Source organism: Triticum dicoccoides, chromosome 5B, assembly GCF_002162155.2.
Source record: "Triticum dicoccoides isolate Atlit2015 ecotype Zavitan chromosome 5B, WEW_v2.0, whole genome shotgun sequence".
In the NCBI taxonomy this organism is placed as follows: domain Eukaryota; kingdom Viridiplantae; phylum Streptophyta; class Magnoliopsida; order Poales; family Poaceae; genus Triticum; species Triticum dicoccoides.
Window position 1 is genome coordinate 709,507,941 of NC_041389.1, and position 13,020 is coordinate 709,520,960.

Genomic DNA, 13,020 nt, shown 5'->3' on the forward strand with positions numbered 1-13,020 from the left:
CTGCCCCTTTCCCCACGACCGGGGGTGGTCGTTCGTGTGCTTGCTGCCCTTCATATGGCGTTCAGCTCCCCTGCCAACTGTGCAACATTCCAGGTCATGTTGCTTCCCGTTGTCATCGCCGCTTCAAGCAGGACTTCCTCGGCGTCGGCAACAATGGCAAAGGCAACGAGAAACAAGCTGCCTTGGCCACTCATGAGCCTGCTCGTCAAGCAGGTCACACTCCATCATATCCCATTGATCCGACTTGGTATATGGACACGGGCGCTACGAATCATCTGACGGGCGAGATGGGCAAACTCTCAGTTCAGGAGCCATACCGTGGTAATGATCAGGTTCACACCGCCAGTGGAGCAGGTATGCACATATCACATGTTGGTCAGGCCTCTCTTTTAACTCATAAACAGAGATCTCTCCATCTTCGTAATGTCCTTAGAGTTCCTTCTGCTACTCGTAGCCTATTGTCTGTTCCTCAGCTTACTCGTGATAACAATGTTTTCACTGAGTTTCATCCTTTTTATTTTTTTATCAAGGATCGGGCCACGAGGGACGTTCTGCTTAGAGGTCGCCTCCGCGATGGATTATATGCACTTGATCTGCCTTCTGCCCCTCGAGCACTCACTGGTGTCCGTGTGGCGCCTAGTCATTGGCATGCACGGCTCGGCCACCCTGCCACTCCCATAGTTCGTAGTGTCCTTCATCGTCATAGTCTTCCCGTTGTGTCCAATAAAGATATTGCCACCGTCTGTGATGCCTGTCAGCAAGGCAAGAGTCATCAGCTTTCGTTTTCAGATACGAGTCATGTCGTCAAAACTCCACTTGAGCTTATTTATTCTGATGTATGGGGGCATGCCCAAACTTCTGTGAGCGGTCATAATTATTATGTCAGTTTTATTGATGCTTATAGTCGGTTTACTTGGCTTTATCTTATCAAACGTAAATCTGATGTGTTTGATGTGTTTCTGCAATTTCAAGCTCACGTTGAGCGTCTTCTTAAGCATAAGATCATTCATGTTCAGTCAGATTGGGGGGTGAATATCACAACCTCAATTCCTTTTTTAATAAGCTTGGGATTTCACATCGCATGTCTTGTCCTCATACACATTAGCAGAATGGCACGGCTGAACGTAAGCATCGTCACACTGTCGAAACCGGTCTCACTTTACTTGCTCATGCATCGGCACCTTTTTGGTTTTGGAGTGATGCATTTTCCACTGCTTGTTTTCTCATAAATAGGCTTCCTACACGTCTCCTTGGGATGAAGACACCACTTGAACTATTGCTTAATGAGGTCCCAGATTATACTTTTCTCAAAGTTTTTGGTTGTGCATGCTGGCCTCATCTTCGTCCTTATAATAAGCGTAAGCTCGAGTTTCGGTCAAAACCTTGTGTTTTTCTTGGGTATAGCTCTCTTCACAAAGGGTACAATGTCTTCATATTCCATCCAACTGTGTCTACATCTCGCGTGATGTTGTGTTCGACGAGAGTGTTTTTCCGTTCTCGTCTTTGTCCACACCTCTCACACCTCCAGTCTCCTCCTTGCAATCCACCCCTCCACTGCCTGCTCAATTTGTTGATATTGCATATTCTCCTGCGTTGTTGCCTAATCATGCTGCAGGAACGGGTCGTGGAGCTCGCCTTGAGTTGCTGGAGGAGCCGGAGCCATCAACTGCATCTGACGTGGGGAATGGCCTCGTGCATGCGCCATGCACGCCTGGACTGGGCTCCTCAGCGCCGGCTCTGCCCGTGCCGGCCTCTTCTGAGGCTGGGCCGGTCTCGCCTGGGCCGGCCTTACCCGGGCTGGTCTCCCCTGCGCCGGCCTCCCCCGAGCCGATGATCCCATCTGGGCCAGCCTCCCTTGAGCTGGCGAACTCGCCTGGGCCGGGCTGCCGCGCCTCGGTTGGCCTTGAGCCGACTGATTCGCCCACCCAGTTGAGTGTATCACCCGGGTCTGCCTCGCCTGGGTCAGCCTCGTCCTCGCATGTCGCCACTGCGTCGTCACCGGCTGCTTCCTCGAATACTTCTTCATCGCCGGCGTCGTCGCCACTTGCTGCACCACCTGCGGCCGTTCCTCTTCGACCACATACTCGGAGTCGATCCGGTATTGTGTGTCCCAAGCAACGCAAAGATGGGACGGTGGCCTGGCTTGCGGCATGTGTTGCTCATGTCAAGGAAGATCCTTTGGCTGAACCGCGTCACTTTCAGGTTGCTCTCGGGATTCCTCATTGGCGCCAAGCTATGGAGCAAGAGTATCAGGCATTGTTGACAAATGGTACTTGGCAGCTTGTTCCCCCGGTCACTGGTGTCAATATCATTGATTCCAAGTGGGTCTTCAAAGTTAAGAAGCATGCTGATGGTTCTATTGAACGCTATAAGGCACGGTTAGTAGCGAAAGGGTTCAAGCAAAGGTATGGTCTTGACTACGAGGATACGTTCAGCCCGGTGATCAAACCAACGACTATTCGACTTCTGTTGTCCTTGGCTGTTACTCGGGGCTGGTTCCTTCGTCAGCTGGATGTTCATAATGCTTTTCTTCATGGTGTTCTGGATGAGGAGGTTTACATGCGTCAGCCCCTGGGGTTCGTTGATCCTGCTCGCCCTCATCATCTGTGTCGCCTGGTCAAGGCGCTCTATGGGCTGAAGCAGGCTCCTCGTGCTTGGCATGCCAGATTGGGCTCTGTTCTTCGGTCACTTGGTTTTGTTCCCTCTACTGCTGACACCTCGCTCTTCCTTCTGCATCGGCCTCAGGTGACGATGTATCTTCTGGTATATGTTGATGACATTATCCTCATTAGCTCCTCGGATGCTGCTGCTGATCGTCTAATATCTTCCTTGAGTGGAGATTTTGCGGTGAAGGATTTAGGAACGCTGCATTACTTCCTTGGCCTGGAAGTTTCACGTTCTTCTGTTGGCTTGACACTCACGCAGCACAAGTATTCGATGGACCTGTTGAGACGGGCAGGTATGCTTAAATGCAAACATGTCATGACTCCTATGTCTGCTACTGACCGTCTGTCTGCGTTTGATGGAGATCCTCTCACCTCTGATGACGCCACTGAGTATCGTAGCGTGGTTGGTGGCCTGCAGTACTTAACTATCACTCGGCCAGATATCTCGTATGCAGTCAATCGTGTCTGCCAATTTCTTCATGCTCCTCGGACTTCTCATTGGACAGCGGTGAAGCGGATTCTTCGCTATGTTTGCTTTACTGCCTCATATGGTTTACTCCTTCAGCCAGCACCGTCTCCTACGCTTTCTGCTTTTTCAGATGCAGACTGGGCTGGTAATCCAGATGACAGGCGATCCACGGGGGGACATGCTGTCTTCTTTGGTCCTAACTTGATTGCCCGGGCTGCTCGCAAACAAGCTACAGTGTCCAGGAGTAGCACTGAAGCTGAATACAAAGCAGTTGCAAATGCTACAGCTGAGATCATATGGGTACAGTCCTTATTGAGAGAGTTGGGAGTTTCTCAAACTCGGCCGCATGTTCTTTGGTGTGATAACATTGGAGCTACATATCTCTCATCTAATCCAGTGTTTCATGCTCGGACAAAACACATTGAAGTTGACTATCATTTTGTACGGGAACGTGTTGCACAGAAGCTACTCCACATCAAGTTCATCTCCTCCAAAGATCAACTTGCTGACATCTTCACGAAGCCTCTTCCACAACCTCAGTTTGTAGACTGCAGGCGCAATCTTAACATACCTTGTACTTCAGGGCATAGTTAAGATTGAAGGACGGTGTTAGACTGTATTTACATATAGCTTCTGTATATGTCTTGTATATTGTATCGTACACCTTGGTGTACCCCTTATATATATGAGATAGCCACACCCTTAATGGGTGTCGTGCAGTTTTTCAAAACTCTAAGTTTTACAGCCGTCACTGGCGGCCAAGCCGAAGGGCGCCATGCTCCGGGAGATTGAGGCCGGCCGCGCCCCGTCATGGGCGTCTCGCTGGTTCTCGCCACGGAAGTCGACCTCCCTTCCTTGCTGGACTGTCGTTCGTCCAGGGCCTTTCTCTCAACGGAGAGCAAAGTGCTGATAACGTGATGTAAAACAAGAAAGACTAATGAATCTATGTCCGTTTCATTGATGATTTGTACATTATACATCCCTGAAGGGATGCGAACGAATGGACATATTCATTCGGGAGGGAGCGAGGAGAGACGCCACAGTTAGAAAAGGCTAACCGCCTGCCGGTTTACAAGGTGGAGATTATCCATAATTAACTATATTTAATTAATTCTTAACAGCTACAACCAACGGCGATCAGCGGCAGTGAACGGCAACGACTACTTTTTTGCTGCAACCATTGTCAATATTTGCTACAATTGTCACCGAAAATTGATACAAGGCACTGCCCATGTTTTTGTGAGAAATGATGTGTCTTCCTCGGTGTCGACCGAAGACGGTGGGTGGGGTGGCCGTCAAGCATGGGCAAGCGCCGGGCGGCCGAGGGTGAGTGCGTGACAGCCGATGAACTTGAGGAAGGAGTTAAAAGAGAAATCGGCCTAGATCTGGCGTGTTAATGCGCGTTTGATAGGACGTGCGCGATGCGATCGGCCCAAATTTGGGCCGGTCGACTGACGCCTATCATCCGCCTTCGAAATGTTCTTTATTACTACTCCCTTCGTTCCTTGATATAAGGTGTATAGATTTTTGAGAAAAAACCCGAAATATAAGGTGTATTGCGTTGCACCACTCGTTTGGATAAATTTTTCAGGGATTTGATTACATTTTCTTATATTAGGCAATCTCCTCTATTTTCTCATGCCAATTAGTCAGGTGTAATATTGCCCAAAACTCATGAAATTTTTCCTCCACGTGCGTTCTTTAATTTTCATGCCAAAAACTATACACCCTATATTGAGGAATGGAGGGAGTATTATTTATTGGACAGTGATATTTGGCACACGTGTGCCACATAAACAAAACTACCACACTAGTCCTTCCTTTCATCAAATTAAGTGCGTCTCACTCTCCTTTCACGCATTTCTTTCTCTAATTACATGCATGCACTAGAGGACAAAAAAGCTGACCTCATCCTAGGTTCTTCCTAATTCAAAAATTCAAAATGTCTTGTAGCTCAAACCGTTGGTCGAATGGAAAAACGGTTTTCACATAAAAGGTTCGTCGCGACGAGATCTTCGAAACTTAGATCCCATGTTGGTATGTTTCGATGAATTTTTTTCGAGTCAAAAGTTACCATGCCTGGGTCACATAAGTTACCACGCCTGTAGTATGCAATTATCATGGAATTCTCACATAATTTACCGGGTCATAAAAACAGCTCTCCCACCCACATGCATGTATTCACTAGAGGACACAAATTTGATGTCATCCTATATTCCCCCTATTCTGAAAATTCAAAATGTTATGCAGCTCAAACCGTCGGTCGGATGCGAAAACGGTTTTCACATAAAATATTCATTGCAATGAGATCTTCGAAACTAGATCCCATATTGTTGATATGTTCTGACAATACTTGATTATATAAGTTATCACGTATATAGTATGCAAGTTATCGTGGTATTTCCACATAAGTTACCGGGCATAAAAATGGTTCTCCTACCCACATGCATGTATGCACTAAAGGAGAAAAAGTTGATGTCATCTTAGATTCTCCCTATTCTGAAAATTCAAAATATTATGTATGCAGATCATATATTATCATGTTATTTTCACATAATTTATTAGGGGTATGTTTTTCAACAACCCCCCACCCCTTGGTCTATATTACTACGGTGGTTGCACGTAAGTTATCGGGTATGCGGATGTATATTACCATACCATTTACACATAAGTTGATGAGGGTATATTTTTCAACAATTTTCCTCTCGGTAAAAGTTAGCATGATGTTTGTACGTAAGCTATCGGTTATGCGATGCTTATATTATCATATTATTTACATAAAAAATATCGCTGATGTTTGAACAACTTTTTCCCCGGGTCAAAAAATTACCATGGTGCTTATAGGTCTGCGGCGCTTAAAATATTATGCTATTTACACAAAAGTTGCCGGGGCTTGTTTGAACAACTTTTATCTTAGGAGTAAAAAAAGTTATCATATAGTTTTAGATGTAAGTTATCAGATCTATGGTGTTTGTCTTCATATGCTATTTACACAAAGACTATCAGAGGTATATTTCAATAAAAATATTCTCGGGTCCAGATTACCATCATGTTTTCACCTAAATTATCAAGTATGTGGTGCTTATATTACCATTCTATTTGCTAAGAACTAACCGAAGTTCCTTTTCAACATTTTTTCCCCATGATCAAAGTTACCACGATATTTGTACATAAATTATCATGTATGTGGTGCGTATATTATCATACTATTTACATAAAAATTATTGGGGAAATCTTTTCAATAATTTTCTTCCCCGTGGTCCAACTTACCATGGTGCTTTCATCAAAGTAATCAGGTCTATAGTGCATATATTACCATGCTACTTACACAGAATTTACAATGGGTATGTTTTCAACAATTTTTTCTCTCAGGTCCAAAATGCAGCATTGTTTGCATCTAAGTTAGCAGGTCTGTGGTGCATATATTACCGTGTTATTTACACAGTAGCCATCAGTGGTATGTTTTTAACATATTTTTTTATCCGACCCAAAGTTACCGTCGTATTTATATGTAAGTTATCTAGTTTATGACGCGTATATCACCAATGCTATTTAGCAGTGAAATTATATGTCAAGCGCAAGAAAAAGGAACCAAATAAAACAAGGAATGCAGTAGTAGTTTCAGTGACGATAGCATCAAGCATTAGTCACTTCGGTTGGTGCATTTCAAAGCAGCAATGAGGAGCCTTGCGGTCGCTTTCTAAAGAATACACAGAAAACCTAGTATTGAATTATAGGAGCCATCTTCTCCGGGCAAATGGAAATTTCATCAGCGCTCTTGATAGACACCAAGCTTGTTAGTGACCAATTTGTTCAGTTCAGGCCAGAATACAGTTTGTTTCACCAAATAATTCTTCGACCCAGTTTATTCTCTCCTCTCTTCACATAGAGCAGAAAAAACTGAACTGGAATACTAGCTCTCATGGACGAGCACACCTGACAGAGCTGGACCGAATTCACCTGACACTTGCAGGAGCTAGCTAGCTTTGCACACACCTCTCCGCTCTCTGTTCTTGTTTCTGCCTGCTTTGATGGTCGATGGCAGGAGGCCCTCCGAGCTGCTCCAGGACCAGCAGGAGCGGAAAGGAGCCGTTGCTCCTCTCCCAGAGGTTGTCAGTGTTGCTCGCAGATAAAAAGAAGATGTTGACATGTCACCACAAATTCCTAAGCGGCCGCGCACGTTGGTAGCTGACAGGAACACCAGAGTGGCAGAGTCACAACACTGCGCGCTCTGCTTAATTGCGATAACGATAGCGCAAGGAGAGCCAACACAACACATGGCACACCCACGTGATGGCCGCCGCCGCTGGCGCGGATGAGTTGTGCTTCTGCCACATTGTGGCAGTGCCGTTCCCCGGACGAGGCCACGTCAACGCCATGATGCCTGAAAACCGCCCTGCCTTCTCGACGCGTGCGACGCCGCAGTCACCCTCCTTGTCAACGAGGAGTGGCTCGGCCTGCTCCGCTCCTTCACGCTGCCATCTGGCGTCCGCCCGCGCGCCGCTGGGATTGAGGAGATCGCGATGCTGCGACAACTAGTGGAGGAACACAGCCTGGGCGGCGGCGAGGTGGTGGCTGGGCGGTGGAAGATTGCGGGAGAAGTGCGACCATGGTGTCGTCACCGTTTTCCTTCAGGGAAGAAGAGAGTCGAGATGGAGGAAGACCGAGAGGAGAAGGGAGAGACATGGTCGGGCGTGGGCGGCAGCGCGATGGGTGGATAGGTGTGCGCAGATTGAGTGGTTACCAGAATCGCCAGCAGCCGTGCAATCAAATATCAAATGGCAACCAGCTCGTGTGGCAATTTTGCAAAAACGATTATGGTTGCCACATACATATTTTGGTTTTGCTGAAACTCAGCTAGCTGAGTTTTAGTTATGGTCTCATTCACGTTCACATTCGTTGGATCAAAAGCGCGTTGTGATTCGTGCATGTCCGAGCGAAGTTGTCCTCGGCCTGTGTTTTTCTCGGTTGTTTGTTATCTCGTCCTGGTGGCCCGTCGCAGCCTGTTAGATCCAAGAAGAGGTAGAGATGGTGCTTTTTTCTTTCAGCGGTAGCGACGCTGCCTTGTTTCATTATCTGTTAGTCACTGTGTATAGGGAAAAAGTCCAAAACAAACCTTGAATTTATCGGCGAAAGCTAAATCAAATTCCGAACTCTCAATCCCTGAAATCAGCACATCAAATTTTCTTATCCCGGTCTATTTTAAACCTTGAGAGAGGATTTAGCAGGTATTTGCTGAATTAGGCCGGCCCATTAGAGGCGTCGCTCGCGCGCCCACTTCACTAGGTTTTCTTTGTTTTTTTTCCTTATTTGTTTTGTTTTCTTTTTTCTTTTTTACACATGTCTATTTTTTCTTCGTACCCAATATACATTTTTAGCGGACACATAAAATATTTTTTGATAAACTTTTGATATTTTTAAATACATTATGTACTTTTAAGTTAAATGTTTTCAAATTAAATACAAGGTTATATTTTTTTTCAAAATACATGTCTACATTTTATTAATGACAATAAACATTTTATAAAAATAACAAACACTCTTTGCATGGTTCAACATTTTAAATTTGTAGACACTTTTTGCAAACACATGCCAAGTATATTCTATTAAGTGTAAGACACAATTTTTTACAACACGCAAACTTTTTGTACATTGTACACACATTTTTGTTTGAAAATGTCACAAACACATTTTTTTAAACTCGTAAACACTATTGAAATGCTACGTTTTTTTTTTGAATGTACGAATCATTTTGTTGAATCACACAAATATTAGTATACGTTGTATAAACATTTGTTTGAATTGGTCCGTACATTTTTTAAAACTTGTGATATTTTTTAGATGTCACAAAATATTTTCTTACAATATGGTCAGATATCGAAATTAGTTCCTATTTTTGAAATTTTAAAAAAGCATTCACACTTTAAAATTATGTTCATGTTCCAGAAAATGTTTATGTATCAAAAAGTGTTCGCACTTAAAAATTTTGTTCAGCTTTCGGAAAATTAAAGCTCGCTTCATGTCTAGTGGGCCAGCCCCGACGAGTGCTTAGCCAACGATTCGAAACATTTTCTAAACATATTATTTACAAAATTTTAAAAGCATTTTTTATAAAATATGACACTATTTTTGAAAATCTGAATTCATAGCACGTGAAAAACTATGGACATTTTGAACATTTTTTTAGAGTTATTTTTGAAATAACAAGCAGTTTCTAAAAATGCAAATATAATTTAAAAATTCGAGAAAAAACTAAAAGCACAGAAGGAATTGAATTTGTGCGAAAAATAGAAAACAGGAATATTTTTGAGCTTCTGCAACATTTAGAAATGCGTGAATATATTTTAAATTTCACGATTTCTTGTTGTGTTATATGGGCCGGCCCAAATTATGAGTAGGAGGTTATCCCCCGGGATTTTCTTATTCACAGTGTGCCAAACAGGGCTAGGGTCCAAAATAGACCGGGATTACAAGTTCAGAGTGCCAGTTTCCGGGATTCAAAATTCAGGGTTTGATTTAGTCATCGTCTATAATTTCAAGTTTTGTTTTGGACATTTTCCCTGTGTATCGGGCCATGTTCGCCTTTTCTCCTTTGTATTTTTGTCAGTGTTTTCTTTTATTTGCCATTATTTATTTATTTTATTATTTTCTCCCATTTTTAGCTTTACTTTATTTTTAAAAAATTTGCTTTTTGTTTTTTGTCGGTTTTGCTAGCTGAGTTTTAGTTTGCCAGCATTCACTCTATCAGCCGTTGGATGATTCTTCCTGTCATGATTTGTGCTTTCCTTACCTTTTCAGAGGGGTTCGTGCTTTCCTAGCTGGCAAGGTTGTCCTGGTCTACGCGGTCCTTGTTGACATTTTATCTGTCGCGGGCTTTTTTCTCCTATTTTTTTATCCATTCTTGACAGTTGACTTTTACAGCAAGGCAGTGACCAGTTATCTCAAGCATGCTTACCATTGTATAGTAAGGAGTCATATCGACGAGTTTTGTTCTATCCCCATTTCCCTCCTGACGTTTTCTGATCGTGTCCCCAGAGACCAGAGTGAGCAGGGAGAGTGAGAACTGAGAGAGGGGAGATCGTTGATTTACCAAGGCATGTCACAACTCCCATGTTTTTCCAACGTCGGTCACAATTTGCATAAGGTTTTTATTTTTATTTTTCATGTTTTTTTATCATGTTTTAAATTCCTTTTTATGTCCTTTTTCACATGTTTTTTCTTTCCTTTTGAGAAAAAAATAAATGATATAAAATTCCATGCTCGAGGGTGCCACTGAAAGTGTTTTTTGAGGGGCCCACAACCACAAGTTCTTTTGAGACGGGGTCGCAACTGTGAAGTTCTCAAGGGGAGGGGGCACAATTGCATGCCCCCAAGGGGGTATCCCAACTACTCATTTCCAAAGGCAACTGTAAAGATGGGGAATCGCAACTGTATGTTTTTCCAAAGTAGGTCGCAACTGCATGTCCAAAAGGAGAATCCTAAATGCACCTTTTACCCAAGCCAGGTCGCAACCACAAGTTTCTAGTGGTTGTCGCAACTGCAAGCCCCCAAGAGGTGTGAATCGGGATTGTAACGTTTTCAAGGCATGTTCGCTACTGTCAGTTTCTAGGGTTTGTCGCAACTGCATGCCCCCAAAGGGAAATCGCAACCGCATGTTTTTCAAGGTAGGTTGCAACGAAAGACCGAAGGGTGGGATAAACTATACGGTTTCCAAGGCATGTCGCAACTATAAGTTTCTAGGGTTTGCTGCCCCCAAGGGGAAATCACAACTGCATATTTTTCAAGGCAAGATGCAACTGCAAGTTTTGTAGGATTTGTCGCAATTGCATGTCCTCCCGGGAGAACCGCAACTGTAAGTTTTTTAAGGCAGGTCGCAACTACAAGTTTTCTAGGTTTATCGCAACTGTAAGCCCCAAGGGTGAGAATCAGAACTGCATGATTTCCAAGGCATGTCGCAACTGCAAGTTTTCTAAGGGTTTGTTGCAATTGCATGTCCATAAGGGGGAACCGCAACTCATGTTTCCTAGGTTTTGTCGTAATTGCAGTCCCAAAGGGGGAATCCTAACTGGACGGGCCAACAAGGCGATTGCAAGTGTTGCAACCCTCGCTGCAACTATGGTGGCGCCCAAATGCGACCAGAACAGGTGGTGGATTTCATTTTTATTTTTTTGTTTACATTTTTAATTATGATTTATTTAAACCGTTATGGAGAAATTATGATTTTTTGAACTTCATGATTTTTAAATGTTAGTGAACATTATATATATATTTTTGTATTTGACGAACATTTTTAAATATAGGGAGATTTTTGTATCCGTGAACAATTTTGAAACAGAAAATCATATGTTTTATGGTGTAACGGAGCAATAGGAAATCTACACGGCTCCTGTTAATTTCAAAAAAATTCCTACGCACACGCAAGATCATGGTGATACCTAGCAACGAGTGGGGAGAGTGTTGTCCACGTACCCTCGTAGACCGAAAGCGGAAGCGTTAGAACAACGCGGTTGATGTAGTCGTACGTCTTCACGGCCCGACCGATCAAGCACTGAAACTACGGCACCTCCGAGTTCTAGCACACGTTCAGCTCGATGACGTCCCTCGAACTCCGACCAGCCGAGTGTCAAGGGAGAGTTCCGTCAGCACGACGGTGTGGTGACGATCTTGATGTTCTACCGTCGCAGGGCTTCGCCTAAGCACCGCTACAATATTATCGAGGAGAACTATGGTGGAGGGGGGCACCGCACACGGCTAAGAGATCAAGAGATCAATTGTTGTTGTCTATGGGGTGCCCCCTGCCCCCGTATATAAAGGAGCAAGGGGAGTAAAATATGAAGCCGCGGAGATTAGTGGGCGTACCGCGACCACGGGTAAGCAACCACCAACCCATATTTTTTTGAAGGTTCCATCCAATATAGCTTTTTTCTTTTTCTTCTGAAATGCAGCAATATGATACATGGCATTTTTAAGAATGAGCTCTCCCCATGTGTACTCGCAAACCTCGGAAGCAACTTCAAGGCTGCCGAGAAACTCCAAAGGCAACATATTTCCAGTTCCAGGAGCAAGATGAGTTCCCAGTGCTACTAGGAAGAAGGTCCTAAAGAAGGTCTCTTCATCCAGGTTTTCCTCCTCTTCTTTTTCAAGCAGACCAGTCGCATAGTGTATGGGCGCCCTTCTACCATGATCATACTCTATCTTGTAGAATTCTCGGTGGGCTGATTCTTGGTGCTTACTTGTGATCACAACGGGTCTGGTACCAGGAGGAAGGCCGAGAGCTTTGTCAACCATATCTTTGTTGAAGAGAATACTAGTATTGTTGCTTTGATTTCTAAATTCACATAGCACCGGGTCAATTCTATCTATTATCCATTCAAGAAGAGACTCAGGAGCTGAGAAGGAACCAACATTAAGAAGATTAACCCAGCCTCGATTGCGGATGAGTCTTTTCCACTTTTCATCCATACCTATGACAAGATCGTGTAACCTTCCAGCCGCATATTGGCTTTTGAGCATGCATTGGGGTTCTTCCTCTTTCATTGTCGCAGGTCAACTGAAAACAGTAGTAATTTACTTTGTTAGTAAACTCTAATAAAGTGTTTTGAGTGGAAGCAAACTTTTAGCTGTATGGAACAAAAGGAATTTAATGTGGAAGCATGATGCAAAAGAAGCATGAAAAAAGCGTACTGAGTACATTTGCACTGTTACTTGGAAGCGGAATCTGGACCCACGGTAATAGGAAGCCAAAATTTTAGCATAATGAAACAAAACTAAATATTATCTGGAAGCATGATGCGAAAGAAGCATGAAAATAAGTCTACTGGTACATTTGTAGTATTATTTGGAAGCAGGATCTGGACGCACGGTAATAGGAAGCAACATTTTAGC